The sequence below is a fragment of the Cygnus atratus genome, chromosome Z, assembly GCF_013377495.2.
Source record: "Cygnus atratus isolate AKBS03 ecotype Queensland, Australia chromosome Z, CAtr_DNAZoo_HiC_assembly, whole genome shotgun sequence".
Classification (NCBI taxonomy): Eukaryota; Metazoa; Chordata; class Aves; order Anseriformes; family Anatidae; genus Cygnus; species Cygnus atratus.
The window spans coordinates 81,954,782-81,970,487 of NC_066396.1; the positions used below are offsets into that span (position 1 = coordinate 81,954,782).

General features: G+C 38.2%; 1 long non-coding RNA gene across 1 annotated transcript in view; it reads right to left on the reverse strand.

Moving 5' to 3' along the window:
* The window catches only part of LOC118258946 (uncharacterized), a 19,272-nt gene extending 5,269 nt beyond the window's left edge, over window positions 1-14,003 (reverse strand). Inside the window, exon 1 of the long non-coding RNA XR_004781917.2 lies at window positions 13,940-14,003. This is a non-coding gene — a long non-coding RNA (uncharacterized LOC118258946). The remainder of the gene's footprint in view (window positions 1-13,939) is intronic.
* Between the last annotated feature and the right edge of the window lie 1,703 nt (window positions 14,004-15,706).

Sequence of the window (15,706 nt, forward strand, 5' to 3'; positions counted from 1 at the left end):
GATTATTTCAGATGCCTTCCCCCAGGATGTCAGCATGTTAGAAACCTTGTGAAAAAGATGCATCACACAAAGAAATATATGACTTTGGTTTGTAGGTTCGTTTACAGGAAAGCATGGGTGTAAACTTGTGCTCTTCCCATCTCTACGTGATTCAGTCAATTGAGAACTGAGGAATAAGCCCAATTTGCACAAATCCATCATTTAATGGTTTGCTGCCTTTTTTTTTTTTTCCCTCTAAATAGCAAAAACATAAAACATCAGCACTTTGAAAATGTTTTCTTTGAAAAATGTTTAGCTGTTATCAGTTATGTGTTTCAGAAAGATTTCACTGGATCATTGTATGTTTTATAGCTTGTTATCTGCATGGCTATATTCTTAGAACATGCTTTCTGTTATCTTTGTACTGTACGGCGACGAGAATGGAGAGCTCGTCCTTTGAATGTTATTTATTCAGCTGGATTCTCTTACATTACAACATGTAATTTGCAGGCCACTACACAGAGCATTTGTTCTGTTATCTTCCCTAACCCTCACAAGGTTTATTCATCGTAAGGAATATCACTTCTTTGTGGAAAGGGGCCTCCCAAAAGTTGGAGGATGTCTTTTGTTCAGAGACTTAGAAGAATATGTGCTTGAAAACAGCACCTACTGTGTGCTACGGGGAGGGGGGAGGAAAAAGGAGGGGAGGGGGACACGACACACGACATCCAGCATATCATTGTGGTTTCAATTCCACAGCTCATCCTTGTTTAACAAATCTGTTAAAGAATGTGTTCACCTCCCACCAACTTGAACGTGCTTAAGGTTAAGCGCTTACTTCTGCTGCTTAGTTTAAAGCTGCCTGTGTGACTAACAAATGGTGCTGGTAGCATGGCCAAGATGTCAACATGAAGTTTCTGAGGTCCACATACATTAAAATGTGGATATCGACTCCCCCTTCCCTGGGAAATTCAGAAAAATTGAACTGAGGAACATTGCACGTGATTTTGGAGAAGGCAGTCGCTGTGTTTGCATCACTGAATACATGACATTGTTAGTGGCAGGGGATCAGTACTGAGAGTTCTCACCACAGGAAGTGAAACAAAATGAAAAGGGCCTCTCTTTGTATAGATATAATATATGTAATACACCCATTCTGTTTTCAGTGGCCTAGGCCTGGAAAAAGGCCTTCATTTGAAGTCCCCTGTGGGTCCCAGCTGAGTGGACGTCTCTCCACCTCCCCTTGCCTTTCCTGTCCTGTCTTGAATTTTTCGCCTGGAACCAGGTGACGGACTTTAAGCACTTCTGAGTCTACACAGCACAAGCCACACTGCAGATCCTGTACGTACAGTAAATGATGGTAATTACAGTGAAGGGTCTGGGGTATTATTTATTTCTCACCAGCAGACAGCACCTGACAGTCTTTGTATATCAAGTTGTTATTAAAATCCTACGTCTGGATGTTAAGCTGACTTATTTTATAACTAATTTTCTTTTACCAGTAATCATGAACTATATATAAAGTTTGGTAAGTAAATTCATCTAATTTGACAGGAGAAATATTAAAATGAAATAATTTATGTCATAAAATACAGCATAGTAACTTGTTTTTGTGATTGCCAAATGCAGTTTCATTACTACTTTGTTGTAAACATCTTTTGAGTAATTTCAGTCTTGTATTAAGACTGGATTTGCATGATAACACATCATTTTGTTACTTATAGAATGCATTTTCTGAGGATTTTGAGTATAAATCTCTTCTGAATTATCTTGCCACATTGAGGCTGGGGACATACAGAAATCTTTACTGATGACTCCCATCCACAGAGTGTGTCACCAACCTTATTGCTCAGTGCTATAATGCTGGAAATGGGTAGAGCTTCAGTGGAGCTGGGAGAGAGATCTGCTTCAGTTTCCTTTGCTGAACAGAGAAAGCTTTCCAATTTGGGTTGTGGGCAAACTTTGATTTCCTGAAGTATGGCTGTTGATATAGGACAACTGACAATGTAGCCTCATGAAAACAGTGTGAGCAGAATTTTATTAACAGAAAGACAAAAAAAAAAAGAGTTTTAATTTGCTTTTAGGGTTGGGTTTTATCTAACTGGATAAATACAAAACAAGACAGAAAATGTGGGAGGGAGGCCCATGTTTAAAAATAAATTACCTGGAGATAATTATGCAAAACTGGGTACTTAAATCTCAATATGACAAAGGGAACTTCTGTAGAATATTTTGGCATCCTTCAGCATTTGCAGAGACCCAGTCTAATGCAATCCAAATTCAATCAAGGAACCATGAAACTGTTGAGGCAGCACCTTTGTCCTTTGGGTGTCTTCTGGTCTTAATTTAAGGTACCCTTTAAGTGTGTATATATATATATATAAATAAATATATATATATATATAATTTATTTATTTATTTTCTGTCCACATCCTGTTACCAAACTATTAAAAATAAGTCCCACTTTGCAGGCCACAGAAAACCCTTACCGACAGAATGTGGATTTCAATGGGAACACTCGTATCAGACCAGTGTGTATGTCAGATCCTAAGAAGCAGTGCAAGCTGCTCACTGAGTCAGTGTGTAATGTCACCGGGCTGTGTGTAAATTTTTTATGGTTGATCACTTTCTAACTGACCACCCTCACCCTTTGCACAGCAGGTTCACTAGGAATAAACTGCAAATCTATCCAAGGTGTGAAAGGAGGCCTGAAATCACTAAACTGGGTGAGTAACAATGTGTTGAGGACATTTAGCACGCCTAGGGCATGACAACAAATCTCATGACTCTTTTTCTAAAATGCTGAGACTGTTTACATGTCTGTAATTATAAGTATATTAGACAGGAAGGACAAAATCTCCATAACCAGGCAGTAAAATGTAACATTACATCATTTGCTGTTTTGTTAACACAGTCTATTTGAAGAAGCAATTTAAAGAAGTATTTAAAGAAACCTTAAAAATAAATAAATAAAAATTATACAATACAAGAGCCCATTTAAAATTATGTGTTTTGAAATATAACTATATATAAATATAAATAGTTATAGATATAAATATTTCTATCTAGCACAGGAACACTGACCAATGTAAGGAAACTACAGGAGGTATAAGATGTATATACTCTACAGTAGTATTTTACTATAAAAGCATGGACCCCTGCTGGCATATGTAATTTAATGTGCAGCATGCCTCTCCTAATTCAATCAGGTCTCTACATCCCTTCTTTTATATTCCAATTGGATTCCATGTGCTAAAGCCATCAAGATTTTCAGGATGAAATGAATGCTTGTATTAATCCAGCAATTTCCATTTAAAACACAGCATCGATTTGATTAATAAGGTTTGATGCTGAATAATTATATGGCAAATATGTAGGATATAGAAAAACCACAGATGTGACCACCAGCAAAAGCCTTGTGGGAGAAGGGGGTCAAAGGGAAGCAATGGCCATGACTGAGGTGATGAATTCTTGGCTTTCCTCTTATGCAATTAACAAGCAATGCTTCTATTAATTTGCCACCCCCAGAGTCTTCACTGGTCAGATGCATCAGGGTCAAGGGGCATAGGGGCAGAACAGGGGTCAGCATCACAGCAGCCCCGAAAAGAAATGGGAAAGTGAAAGAAATCCAACTTAAATGGTAGAGTACACTTTTAACAGGAGAGCAGGGGGGGAGGCAGGGAGGAATGGAAGGTATCACTTTAATGTTAAGACTCCTGTTTTAGAATAATAAAAATGTTCTGTGCACATTTAATTCAAAGTAATCAATCTGAGGTACAGCACTTGAGCATCCAATAAAAGAAAATCAATGTGGTCTCTACAAGAGAAGACAAACAATGCCAGCTTTTACTAAAGGGATTATAGGTTAACATTTATTCAGTGTATTGTAATCTGATGTCAAGCGGTATAAAATCAAGCCAACAATCCATTACCACCCGTTATAGGCTAGGTGCTGATCTCATGCAAATTGACTTTTCATAGAACTTATTAAATCATTTCTGTGTTCTAGCTATGGAACATTTTTCTACAGCTGCTGAACTTCAATAAATTCTATTTCATACTTGTACTGAGGAATATCAAAAAGAAAAATATTTGTCATTTCAAAGTACAGTTTAATTTTTTTCCTGGTTTCTTTGTGGTTCCCATCATTAATTAATCAAATGGAATTTATTTTGTCTTAGATTAGTAACAGGCAAAATAGCAAAACAACAACAATAAAAAAAATCAAACAACAACAACAACAACAACAACAACAACAAAATTATTTCAGAGACAACATAAAACTGTAGTTCTCTGACTTTCCAGTTTGGTCCCGCATGCCTCCCACAAGTGTCATTAATTATTTAATTAAGTGGTATTAATAAATTGACTAAAAAAAATGTTAAGCTTTTAAAAGATGTTTATGCTGTTTGGATATAATCATGGTATTTTGTAATAAAGATGTTTTGCAGGGAAGAAGAATTTGATGCAAATGTCAGCTCTCAAAGGAAATCTTTGACAATGAAAGGTCCAATCCTGTTCCTGAGCAAAATCAATGGGAATTTGCCATTGATGTTGGTCAGGGTGGAACTGGGCCCTCATGCCTGAATTTAATAAGCCACAGTAAAAGGAGTAAAGTCCTTTAAATGATGTATCATAAAAAAGGATTTGTATCAATCACATACATTTTCTAGGTGTTAATTCATAGGAATACAGGGGGCTTAAGCTTGTGGCTCATAATCCCAATTTGTCCTGTTGGTTGCTGGCTGTAGCAATAGCCACTTATTCCTATCAGCTGGAATGAGGACAAGCACAGTGCTCTTTTCAAGTTTCAAGAAAAGGTAGTAATCCTAAATTTAACATAGTACAAAATAGCTACATGAGCTGTCAAAGTTAACATTATTTTTGAAACAGTCCTGGTTCCCTTGTTAGGGTTGGGTCACTTTTATGTGTGCGGAAAAACATTACCACATGTTAGAAAATATTGCTGATATTCTGCAGATTGTATTGCACTGCAGTTCTTCGCTACTTCAAAACACTTCAGAGTTAGATGGAGGTAGGAAGGGAAATTGGACATGACACTATTTTTATTATAAAAACTAAGTTTGGTTTTACCACCCTTGTCAAAACAGAACATTTTAGCCAGGAAGTTTTGTCTTTTTTTTTTTCCCCTTTTTTATAGGTAAACTTAGGAAATCAAAACCCCGAGGCTCTCAATGTCATTGTCGCTCTTCTAACACACTAAACAGTGAGGGCAGTGAGAACTGTGATTATTTGAGTAATGGAAGATAAGAGAGGAAAATGATTCCATGGATTTGGCCAAGAGAAAAAATTAAAGCAGTATTATACCTTCCTTTTGCTCTACTGATTATTTAATCATTTTTACAAGTCAGTGCACAAATTTCTGCCTTAATTTCCCTTCTGTATAACAGGAAAACTTCCTTTTTCCTCACAACATCCTCTTGGCTATCTGCATGGACAGATCTATGTAACTACTACAGGGAGGAGCCCCTTTTCAGGGATTGATGTTAAAGGACTGCTTGAGCCTCAAAATTCATCTACCAGTATGGAAGTGTTTTGTTCTATCTCTTAGAAGAAATAAGATGAGATCACAGGGTGTTTGGATCCAGGCAAATGCGGACTGAAATAAATGTCAATCAGTTCCCGGACTGGGGTCAGAACCAAGAGGAAAGCCCTCTGGGATGCCTCTATCCTATCTCCACAAAAGGGGCATGTTTGGGTGGGAGCAGCAGAAAGGAAAGAGGGGATCAGCGGGGAGTGGTGCTGGTTGAGCTGAGATCTCCTGGGGTGTGGAGAAGTGGACATATTTTGAACTAACCGCTGTTTTCCTCTGTTCTCTTCATTTTCCACCAGCAACACTTCACTTTTCCTGACAGAGGCTGCCAAGCTGGAAGGATTTTTCCATGGTAGCTGAAGCAGCACCATCGAGGTGGATGCTGCCCTGCAGAACTGATTGCTCACCCCACTCAACACTTGATGCCACCAGCTTTGCTGCAGAAGCCACCCAGAATTTAAACGGCTGGTGGTGAGAATTTCCAGTTAAAATGTCAAAGTGAAGTGGGTAGGTTCTTTTCCTTTCCCCTTTCTGAACGGAGAAACTTGATGTAGAAGCTCTGAAAGGCATTTTGCTTTTACATTGTTCAGCAGAGGGCCACAGAAGGTCTCCAGCAGGTCACCATGCAAGTACAGTTAACAGTGGGCTTTAGACAGATACCACCAGTTAAAGGTGATGGAATATCAAGGGCTGAGCAGCGCTTGTTGTGCCCACTGTTGTGAGACTTCAATTCATTATTGTAACAGGAAGAATCAACGCCGCGGCTGCACAGGACATGGTTGTAGTATTGATTGGGGTCCTCAAAAGTCTTCTCTTAGGATGCAGACTGCAGTCAAACATGCACAAACATCGTTCAGTTCCCCTGATTCTGTCATGTGTTCCCTGTACCTCACACTAAAGCAGCCTCCAGCCACAGGAAAATGCCTCTTTAGTTGAAGGCAGACAGGGCTCTAAGCCTGACTCAAGGGGCTTATGCAGATGTGGTGACCTTTCTTCCAGAGACCAGATTTTACACTCAAATTGCCATTAAAGCTCTGCATTCCCTCGAGGCCCATAGTCAACTTGTGTGTTTTCTCCGTTAGGGTTAAAAGTCAGTGTGGCACTGTGCCCACGCTGCATACTAAACAAGAGCAGAGCACAAGCAGGCAGCCTTCCATCCAAGAGAAATTGCACCTTTTTTTTTTTTTTTTTTTTTTGAATACAGGCTATATTCTATGGTGATAAATGCACTATCTAACTAGGCTAGTGAGAGATCACTTGCTGCAAGCAGCAAGTATAAAGGAAATGCAGCACTTTTCTCTCTCTCCAAATTAACTATAAAATCCTCTGCTAACAAAAGCAGCTTCTATCTGCACTCAATATCAGCAAACACAGTTTTAAAGTGCTGAACTGGAAGTGAAGGGTGTTTCCTCCTCCTTTGGACACCTGCTTCTCCCAGACCTCCACATGAGCAACCCCACGAGCAACCTGCACATTAGGTTGGATGCCAGCCAGTCTACGTTTACGTTGTTGATGGCACATAGAATCCCTGCAGTCCTCCTCCATGAGCTACTGAAGGCCCAGACTGAGAGCTTTGGTCCCTGTGCACACGTTGTAGAGAGTTCAGCAGACAATGGAGGTAAAATTCCTACTAAAGATTAGTAGAGTTATGCCATTATCTTCAATACAATCACAGTTTCATCCAGGGTTTTTTCCATGATGGACCCTCTAGTGACCCTGCCCCGACTCTCCCTCAGTGCTGTGGGCATGCACACTTGCAAACATAATCTACCAGATTTCACCTTTTGGAGCAACCTACTGCAAGCAACGGATGTAGAAAATACTATGGCCTTGGGGAGGAGAGGTGCTTACAAATTTCACTTCCTCTTGCAAAACAAGGCCAGAGTCACCTTCCTGTGTTGCTGAATGTCTATCATGTGTTGTGCAGAAACGGCAAAAATTAACTTTGTACATAATGGGCATATGTGAGAGCTCTGTTGTGCTTTACAAAGGATAAATACCCATCAGTCTGTAAAAGGAACAGACAATACGGACAATTTCAAAAGTAGTATTTGAGGAAAGAAAGCAAAAAGCTGCACACTTCAGGAATTAAACACAAACTGTAAGTTTCTATATGTAATGTTATATACCTACAGCTGCAAGTGGAAATGATAAAACATTTTTTATTAAAAATTACTTGAAGAGGACCTAGAAAATTTTCTTTAAAATAGAACAGAGTATTAATTATGAAGGTCTAATGACACATCAGACAAAAGCCATATCCCTGCAGTTCAGTGGAGACTTCAGAAAATTCATATGATGAGACACATTTCTTGACAGAAGCTTTGGATAAAATATCTAATCAAAGTTTTGAGATAAATCAGATGTTTTCACCCCTAAGTTAAATATGTGTATAAACCATTCAGAAATCACTTCCCAGTGTTAAAACACATTTGCTGTAAAGACAGTACAGGAAACTGCAAACATGTCTGCAAGCTGCAGGTGACTCCTATTGGCTTATCTTTAAAAGAGAATATGATTTTTTAAGGGAAGGTGATGATTTTCATCTGATCTGATCAGATGAATCTTTTATCTCTGCTGCCCTGAAATTTTTACCTTGTTTATGAAGTTATGTAGAACATCAGAGCACAATTCTGAGTTATGAAGGCATCGATTTTATCATTAAAAACAATAAAAACACAGAACCCTTATGTCCTGTCCAGCTCAATGGCAACAGTGATCTGTAGCTTGTATCACAGGTTTTTCCTCTGATTGCTGAACAATGCATTAAACACAATATTTACAAGAAAGAGAAAAAATAGGAGCCTTAAATGTCACCATGGTTGACAGTTAACAGAATTAGGTGGGCAACAACTTCAATGAGAATCTGGGCCTGTGAAGGAAATATCCCATATGTGCTCACATTTGGGATCTGACTTAATTAAAGTATGAATATTATTGACTCTAACCCCCTCATAAGCCTGTGTTACCAGAATTCTGACTATATTTTTGAATATATTTGGTTACTAGACAAGACCAAAAAGACAGTAACTCTTCTGGAGATCACACAAATTCATTCTATAAATAATTTCTTTACATGTGTGCTGAATATATTTGCTTTCCTCTACAATGAGGTAAAAAAGTACTTCAGATACTTCAATACTTTCTCTGTGTATGCTGCACACTACCTCCTTCCCTAGGCAAAACCTAGTACACATATTTTGCAAGTTTTTGAGAAAAATGAACTTTTCCTACAAGCCTCACCATATCTGCAATGCTACTCTGAATCACTCATGAAGCAATAGTCTCTGAAAAATAAGAGCTTCATATCAGCCAGAGCAAGAGAAGTGTTTGCCTGTAGCTGCCTGCAAGCAGAGATCTTTTGTACTTTCCCAGCTGACCCTTAGGTCTGCTGTTTCCAAGTCCATCATGATTACATGATGAGCTGCTTCAGTCATTCTGGAAGGTATTTTCTCCCTTTTTATTTGTTATATATCTCAGTGATATCTTTCTCTAGTTGTTCTTCAGGCTATTGCCATGACATTTCAGTTCAACTTCATTTACTTATCACAAAGGGATCTCAGTGGGATTCTTTGGCAAGTGAGAACTATTAATAATAGGTTTCACGTCATATTAAAAAGTCAGTAGGCTATGACTTAATACTGAAATGGAATGTCAAACTTTATGTTGACTTTCTTGTGACTGTCTGCCTGTTTGTTTGAGAAGCTCAAAGTTTTCAGCTATAGCAGTGAGTTTTCCTAAAAAGAAAGCTCACAATTTGCACTAGAAACACCCAATATTAAAAAAAATAAATTGTTTTATTTGCCTGAAAATAAATGTTTGAAAAAATGACCTAGAGCGTTCTTTAGAAAATAAAAAAATATTTATTAAAGAGCCTATTACAGCTTTTAATATATATATATACATATGATAAATAGTAAAATAGATCCAAAGAAACAATTCTGGCCTAGCAAATATTTATTTGTCCATTTTTTATAATGCATTTATAATGCATTTTATAATGCATTTATTGAGCTGAGCAGCTCTGAAGGGGTTCTTCTGGTCTATTAGATTAATGTAAAATGGCATGAACTAAGGTCATTCTAATCCCAGAAACCTATTCACGTTTTGGTGGCCATGTCTTTTGAGTTTACTTCCTGACAATCTTTGGGTAATTAACCAAATTTTACAGGATATATTATAGTTACAACAAAGGCCAGGAATTTTACTGAAATTTTGTAGCCAAACACTGGATGGAAACAGGTGGGCTGATAGAAGATAATGGTACATTGTCCTCTTGGACTTTGTGGAAGCAAAAGCATTTAGTCTTCTAATTTCCAATGTGTACTGCAGAATGCACCAGTTTTCCTAGTTATACTCAAGATAAGATAGAACTGAATCTCAGCTTAAAAACACCAGAAATATTTATCCCTATATTTCTCTAAAGATGGTAAACAAATAAATAAAAGAGAACAAAATGAAATCCACTATTACCAGTGAGATTTTGGCCACAAATGCAGTTGCAGCAACCACATTCCTACCTTCATCCTTCTGGGGGCTGTTTCATGAGATAGGTAAAAAATAACGCCCCTGCTTCTACGGTCATCATCCCTGTGGGACAGACCCCACCCCACAAACGTTCAATTGCTTTGGTAGAAGCAAACACCTAATGTGGTGCTTCTTCCCCCTTCTGTCCCTCGCTGCATCCCTGACTCTAGCAGCATTTCTACTCTGTCCTGTGGGTTTGTCCCCCAGGACATTAGTAGTCAGGCGTGTGTTAACAGCAAGGCTGCCACTGACTGCTGAAGAGCCATTTTTGCACTTGGTGAAAATGAACCGGGCACTGGGACTCCCATCAAACCTCTGGCTGGCCAGGCATCAAAGCACCACAGCCACCATCCAGCACCAGGCTTGCTCTGCCACTTACATCTGTGATTAAGGTCCTGCAATTCACTAAGTAAAAAGCAGCATTATAACATGAGAACACAATCATCTAGGGACAATGAAAATGTACATTTTGTTTTAATTAATGGGATTAAGCACTTATAGTTTCTCATAGTAAGTGTTAAGTCCCATCATGTAAATTTATTTTTATTTTCCAACTGATCCACCGTAAGGTAATGAATGTTGTTATATCTGAATAAAAAGCCATATGCAAAATGACCACAAAGGTATTCCAGTGTTCCCAGAACACTTAATGCTCAACAATTTAAAACTAAAAATGGGAGAAGGTACCAACAGTTTATGTGAATCATGACACAGCAGAACGACCATGTTCTGCTTTGTAACAGGACTGGTATTTATTGTTCGTTATATCATAAAGGATACAATCCTTATCTTTTGTAACATGAAAACAGACAAAGTGATTTTAATGCATAAATATTGTACAATAAACACAAGGAAGACTCCTCTGCGTGCCTGCTGTCTTGTGCCAAGCTTCCAGACTGTGTTATTACAGCGGCATTAAAAGCTTGTGAGGACAAGGGGCTTATATGTTAAAAAAGTACTAGTCCACCCGAAAGATGCCGTTATAATCGATATGGGTAACATCAAAGAAAAATATAATACAAATGAGGAAGAGACTTCTGCATGCTTGCCAACTCTTTAACCCTGTCAGACACCCAGAGATGAAGAGGCTGAGTAAGACTTCTTGGTAGTATGATAATTAAGGATTTGTAAGCAATAATATGTGCCCCTGTAGATGAAACAATAACCTTTAACCCACCTGAGACCAGCTCAGAAAATAACATTGACATCACATGTACCTGGAGCACATTATGGCTGTTCCCATTGTGTGGCTTTTTAGGACTAGTGGGTTGATTTTGGCAACCTTAAATCCGTAAGAAATACTAGTTTTATTATACCTTTTACAAACATTAGACTTCAGCTATCAGAGCTTTGAAAGCTTATTTAGAACAGCCCCACCTACAGCCACTAACCCTCATTCCTCACCTAGGACATAATTAAACTTCTCCAGATCCCCATTAACCTGTTTCTTTGATCTCCGCAATGATGATATGCAAAGCCATAAGGCCTCATCTCTTGCTATTGGTTAGGATTTTTGATAACTGTATGCAGAGTTCTGAGGAAGCAAAATGTATTGAAGATTTTCTCAAGCTATGGACAAATCCAGCTCAAAAGACTGATTTAAAAAAATCCACGTATCGAGTGAAGTGTCTTCATTAGGGTCTAAGGCCTAAAAGAAAATACCAGTCCAGGGAAATGCTGAAGGTCTGTGACTGACCTTTCTTTGGTTTTAATCACTGAAACTCCCGACAGCTTAATAAGTTGAAGGTGCTGGATCACAGTCTAACTTAATAAGGCCCACAGCAGAGCCTTGGCCACCTTTGATTGCTCCCATAAGTCTCAGCACATCTGGTACTCTGTCCTTGGGTGAGAAATGTTTTCCATAACTTTCCTCATGTTCACTACCCTGCATATAAATTGTTTTTATTAAACCAAGAATGATACAGCACTGTATATTTGTGTGAGCTTTTGCAGTTTTCAGCCATCATCCTACTGAGAGAGATGATTGTTTCCTCCGAAATAGAATTAAACATGGTTTATCACAAGAATCTCCTTTGCTTTTTCCCCCACCACTTGTTTTACTGTGAATCACATGGGTCAACCTAACCTTCAGCTGTGACACAAGATTAAAGAACTAAATATTGCAACAAGTCGGGTAGGAATCATCTGCAATCTTCTGTATTTGTTCTTTTATAAAAAAATACAGTGCAGGAGGGCAAGCACAGAGTTGGCCAGGAAGCTTGTTGTTTTTTAAGGAAATGGAAAGCTAAAACCCATATTAATTTAAGAGAAAAATGTATTTATTTTTGTATGCATAGTTTATCTATAATATAAATGAATATAATGTGTGACTTTGTACATACAAAGGGAGGTAAAAGATAAGTATCATCATTTTATGAGAACTGAGTGTACAAGTGACTTTACTATACATATATACACACAACTGTACATGCGTGTATAAGTGAAAAATTATTAAAAAAAAAAAAAGGAAATGCTTTGCATAAGCCTGGTGTTTCTGCCAGATCTAATTTTACACAGACTTCCAATGCTTAATGTTTGTCTGTTTGTTCATTTTGTACTTTATTCAGATCTTCTTCAGTTCACAAGACTAGGATGTCTGAGCAACTTTCATCACTGCTTAAAGCAATGTGAGCAGTATTCATGATCTATTTTCTCTCTCCCCGTCCTGTTCATGGAAATAAGCATGCAAAGTAGGTTTTGCTTTTGATAGGGTTTAGGCTGCTGTTCTTTAATACACATCATTATGTTTATCTTGGAAAACCAAGATGGAATGTGTCTTGCCCTGGAAGCACAGGCTGGTGGTCTTTGCAAAGGTCCTTGGGCTGGTTTTCTAGGATTTGGTTCTACACTTTTGTACCAGCCCTGAAGAAAATTTTATTTTGTGTACAGGAAAGCTTTCACAGTTAGATTTGTGTATTTATATACATATAAGCCAAAAGTATATTAATTTGAAGGGATATCAAGCATCAGAGTGTAACATTATTTACCATCTTTCTGATACTTTGCTGGAATACTACATTTCAAAACTAGAATGCTAAACAGTTAAGGAAAGGCGCATTTTGACTTAGAGAACTGTAAGAAAGGTTGATATTTTCTGAGCTTTTCTGAAAATGAATACTTTGAATTCAGGTTCTATGTGGATTTGATAGTGGTTTTGATAAGGCAGAACTAGTTCAATAATGATAACTAGTCTCTCCTCAAATGTTTACAATTATCGTCAGAAAAATGCATTTTACAAATGACAAAATAATGTATTCACAAACACCTGGTCTGAAAATAGGGAAATATATAATTCAGAGGATCTGCTTTACTGTAGTTTTTAATTGATTATGTTGTTGCCTGGATAGAGTCTGTGAGTGTGTTATAATATAATCCCTTCCTACAAATCATTTGAAGAGACAAACAGAAGCGACTTCTCACTAAATTTCGCCACTTCCCTTCAAAGCCCTAAGCTATTTGTCATTAATTATGTTTTTACATGAGTAGCTATATTCTTCTAAAGAAGGGCTTCTCACTCATTAATAACATTACCATAAGATGAAGATACCACTGTAATTGGTACACATTTCATGGCCATACTAGGTACGAGCAAGGGCCACTGTCTATTTAGCAGTTACCATAAGGGATGCCCAGGGAGAATAAGAGCAGAGAACATGTATGTGTTATTTCCCCTAGTAAGCTTCCAGACTTAACTTACTTACTTTCATCTCAGAAACTTCCAGACCTAGAAGGGATTTTTATGCAAATGCAATGTAAATTCTACATAAACCTCAACAGATTCCTCCTCTCTAAAACTGTATAGTCTCACCTCACCCCACTAAACATAAAGCTTCCCTGGTATTCTCTGGCAGAAGAGACCTTTTTCCAACTATAACTTACTTTGTTTGCTCTGACTCTTGCTCCTGTTGCTTCTTTGATGCCTCCATTTCCACATTAGTTCTCCGTGCCACTCATGACCTGGAAAACTATACCAAATCTTTCCCACCCCAAACCCTCCTTTTTCCAGACTTTTATTTGCTCATACTTCATATGTAAGTTATTCTGCACTTTTGAACATCCATTTGGTTCTTATCAGCACCATTTATTTTGCTACATATTTCTGGGAGAAAGAAACCAAAAATGCAAGCAGTATGCAAGAGGTGAGTGAGCCATGGTTCTGTACCATGCCACAATCACAGTCTCTGTTTTTTCCTCCATTTTCTAGCATTCCTAACATTTGCTTTGCTTTTCTGATTGCCAGTAAGCTATAAGATCATATTTTCATGGAAATATCTTGGGAATACATCCCAAAGATATCAGTCCTGTGAAGTAATGTTGCGGTCAGAGTCCACTCATTCATAAGTATAGCTAGCATTCTTTTACATTTGCATCACTGCAAATTTTTCTCCATTCAGCTTCATATACACTTTTATTCTTCAGTCACAAAACTTTACAAGGTCTTTCTGTTGTCCTTCAGTCAACTTCTCATCCTTACTGCAATGGATAATTTCAAATCATCATTTATTTCCATGAACTCAGCATTTCCCCTTGGTAATAATAATTAGATGCACATGTTTTTGCATCATCATACAATCAACCTGGAGCATTCAGGTTAGGAGGAACCTTGGCTAATCATCTATTCCATCCTTTAGCTGGTAAAGCATGGTAAACACTGAACTCAGACTGGATCTCCCAGGGTCTTGTTGAGTCAGGTCTTCAAAACCTCCAGTGACAGAGGTTCCACAAAATCACTGGGACACCAAGCCCAGACATCAGGGCTTAGTTATACATGTAGTGAAAATTTTCAGCTTATATACAGTCATAGCCCCATCACTTCAATTTTTGCTGTTGGCTCTCATTCTCCCACTATGCACCACAATAAAGAGACTGACTTTGTGACTTTGTCTTCTTGGTAGCCCCATTGTTACTGGAAGGATACTTGTTCTCCGTTAAGGCTGCTTTTCCCCACACTAAGGAGCCCAGCTCCATCAGTCTCTCCTCATATGGTAAGCGCTTCAGTCCTCAGACCAGCTTAGTCATCCTCTAACAGACTTTCTCAGGTTTATCAACACCGTTATTATTCTGGGGGTCTAAAGCTGAATAAGGTATCCTAGATGCAGTCTAATGAGTGTGAGAAAAGGGAGATAATCAGCTTCTTCGGTGTGTTGTCTACACTCCTGTTGGCACAGTGTTAACTCATGTTTAGCCCTCAGGTCACTTCTGGCAGAGCAGCTACCCAGTCAGTCAGTTCCCATCCTGAAAGTCAGTTCCCACTGCAAAGAATTAGATTGTCACATTCAAAAGAACTTCCCATTTATCCTTGTTGACTCCTGTCAGTTCACTCCTGTAGTATATCTAGGTCTCTGGATTGCAGCTCTGCCATTGAATGTATCAACTGAGGACCACAGGGTGGTATCATCCAAGCCAGTGAGGGTGCATCTATTTTCTCCATGTTCAAGGTATTAAAAAAAAAAAAAAAAAAAAAAAAAAAGTAAGTCAGGACATAGCTTCCAAACTGAGTATATACTGTTAGCCACTGCCTGATCATCCAGCCACTGTTGAACATTAAATTCAATGTTCATCACATCCACCCCAAACTATTAGATGCTCCAATGATGCCTGGGGATACCACTCCAAAAGCTTTTCAAAATTTGATGGAGAGGACAT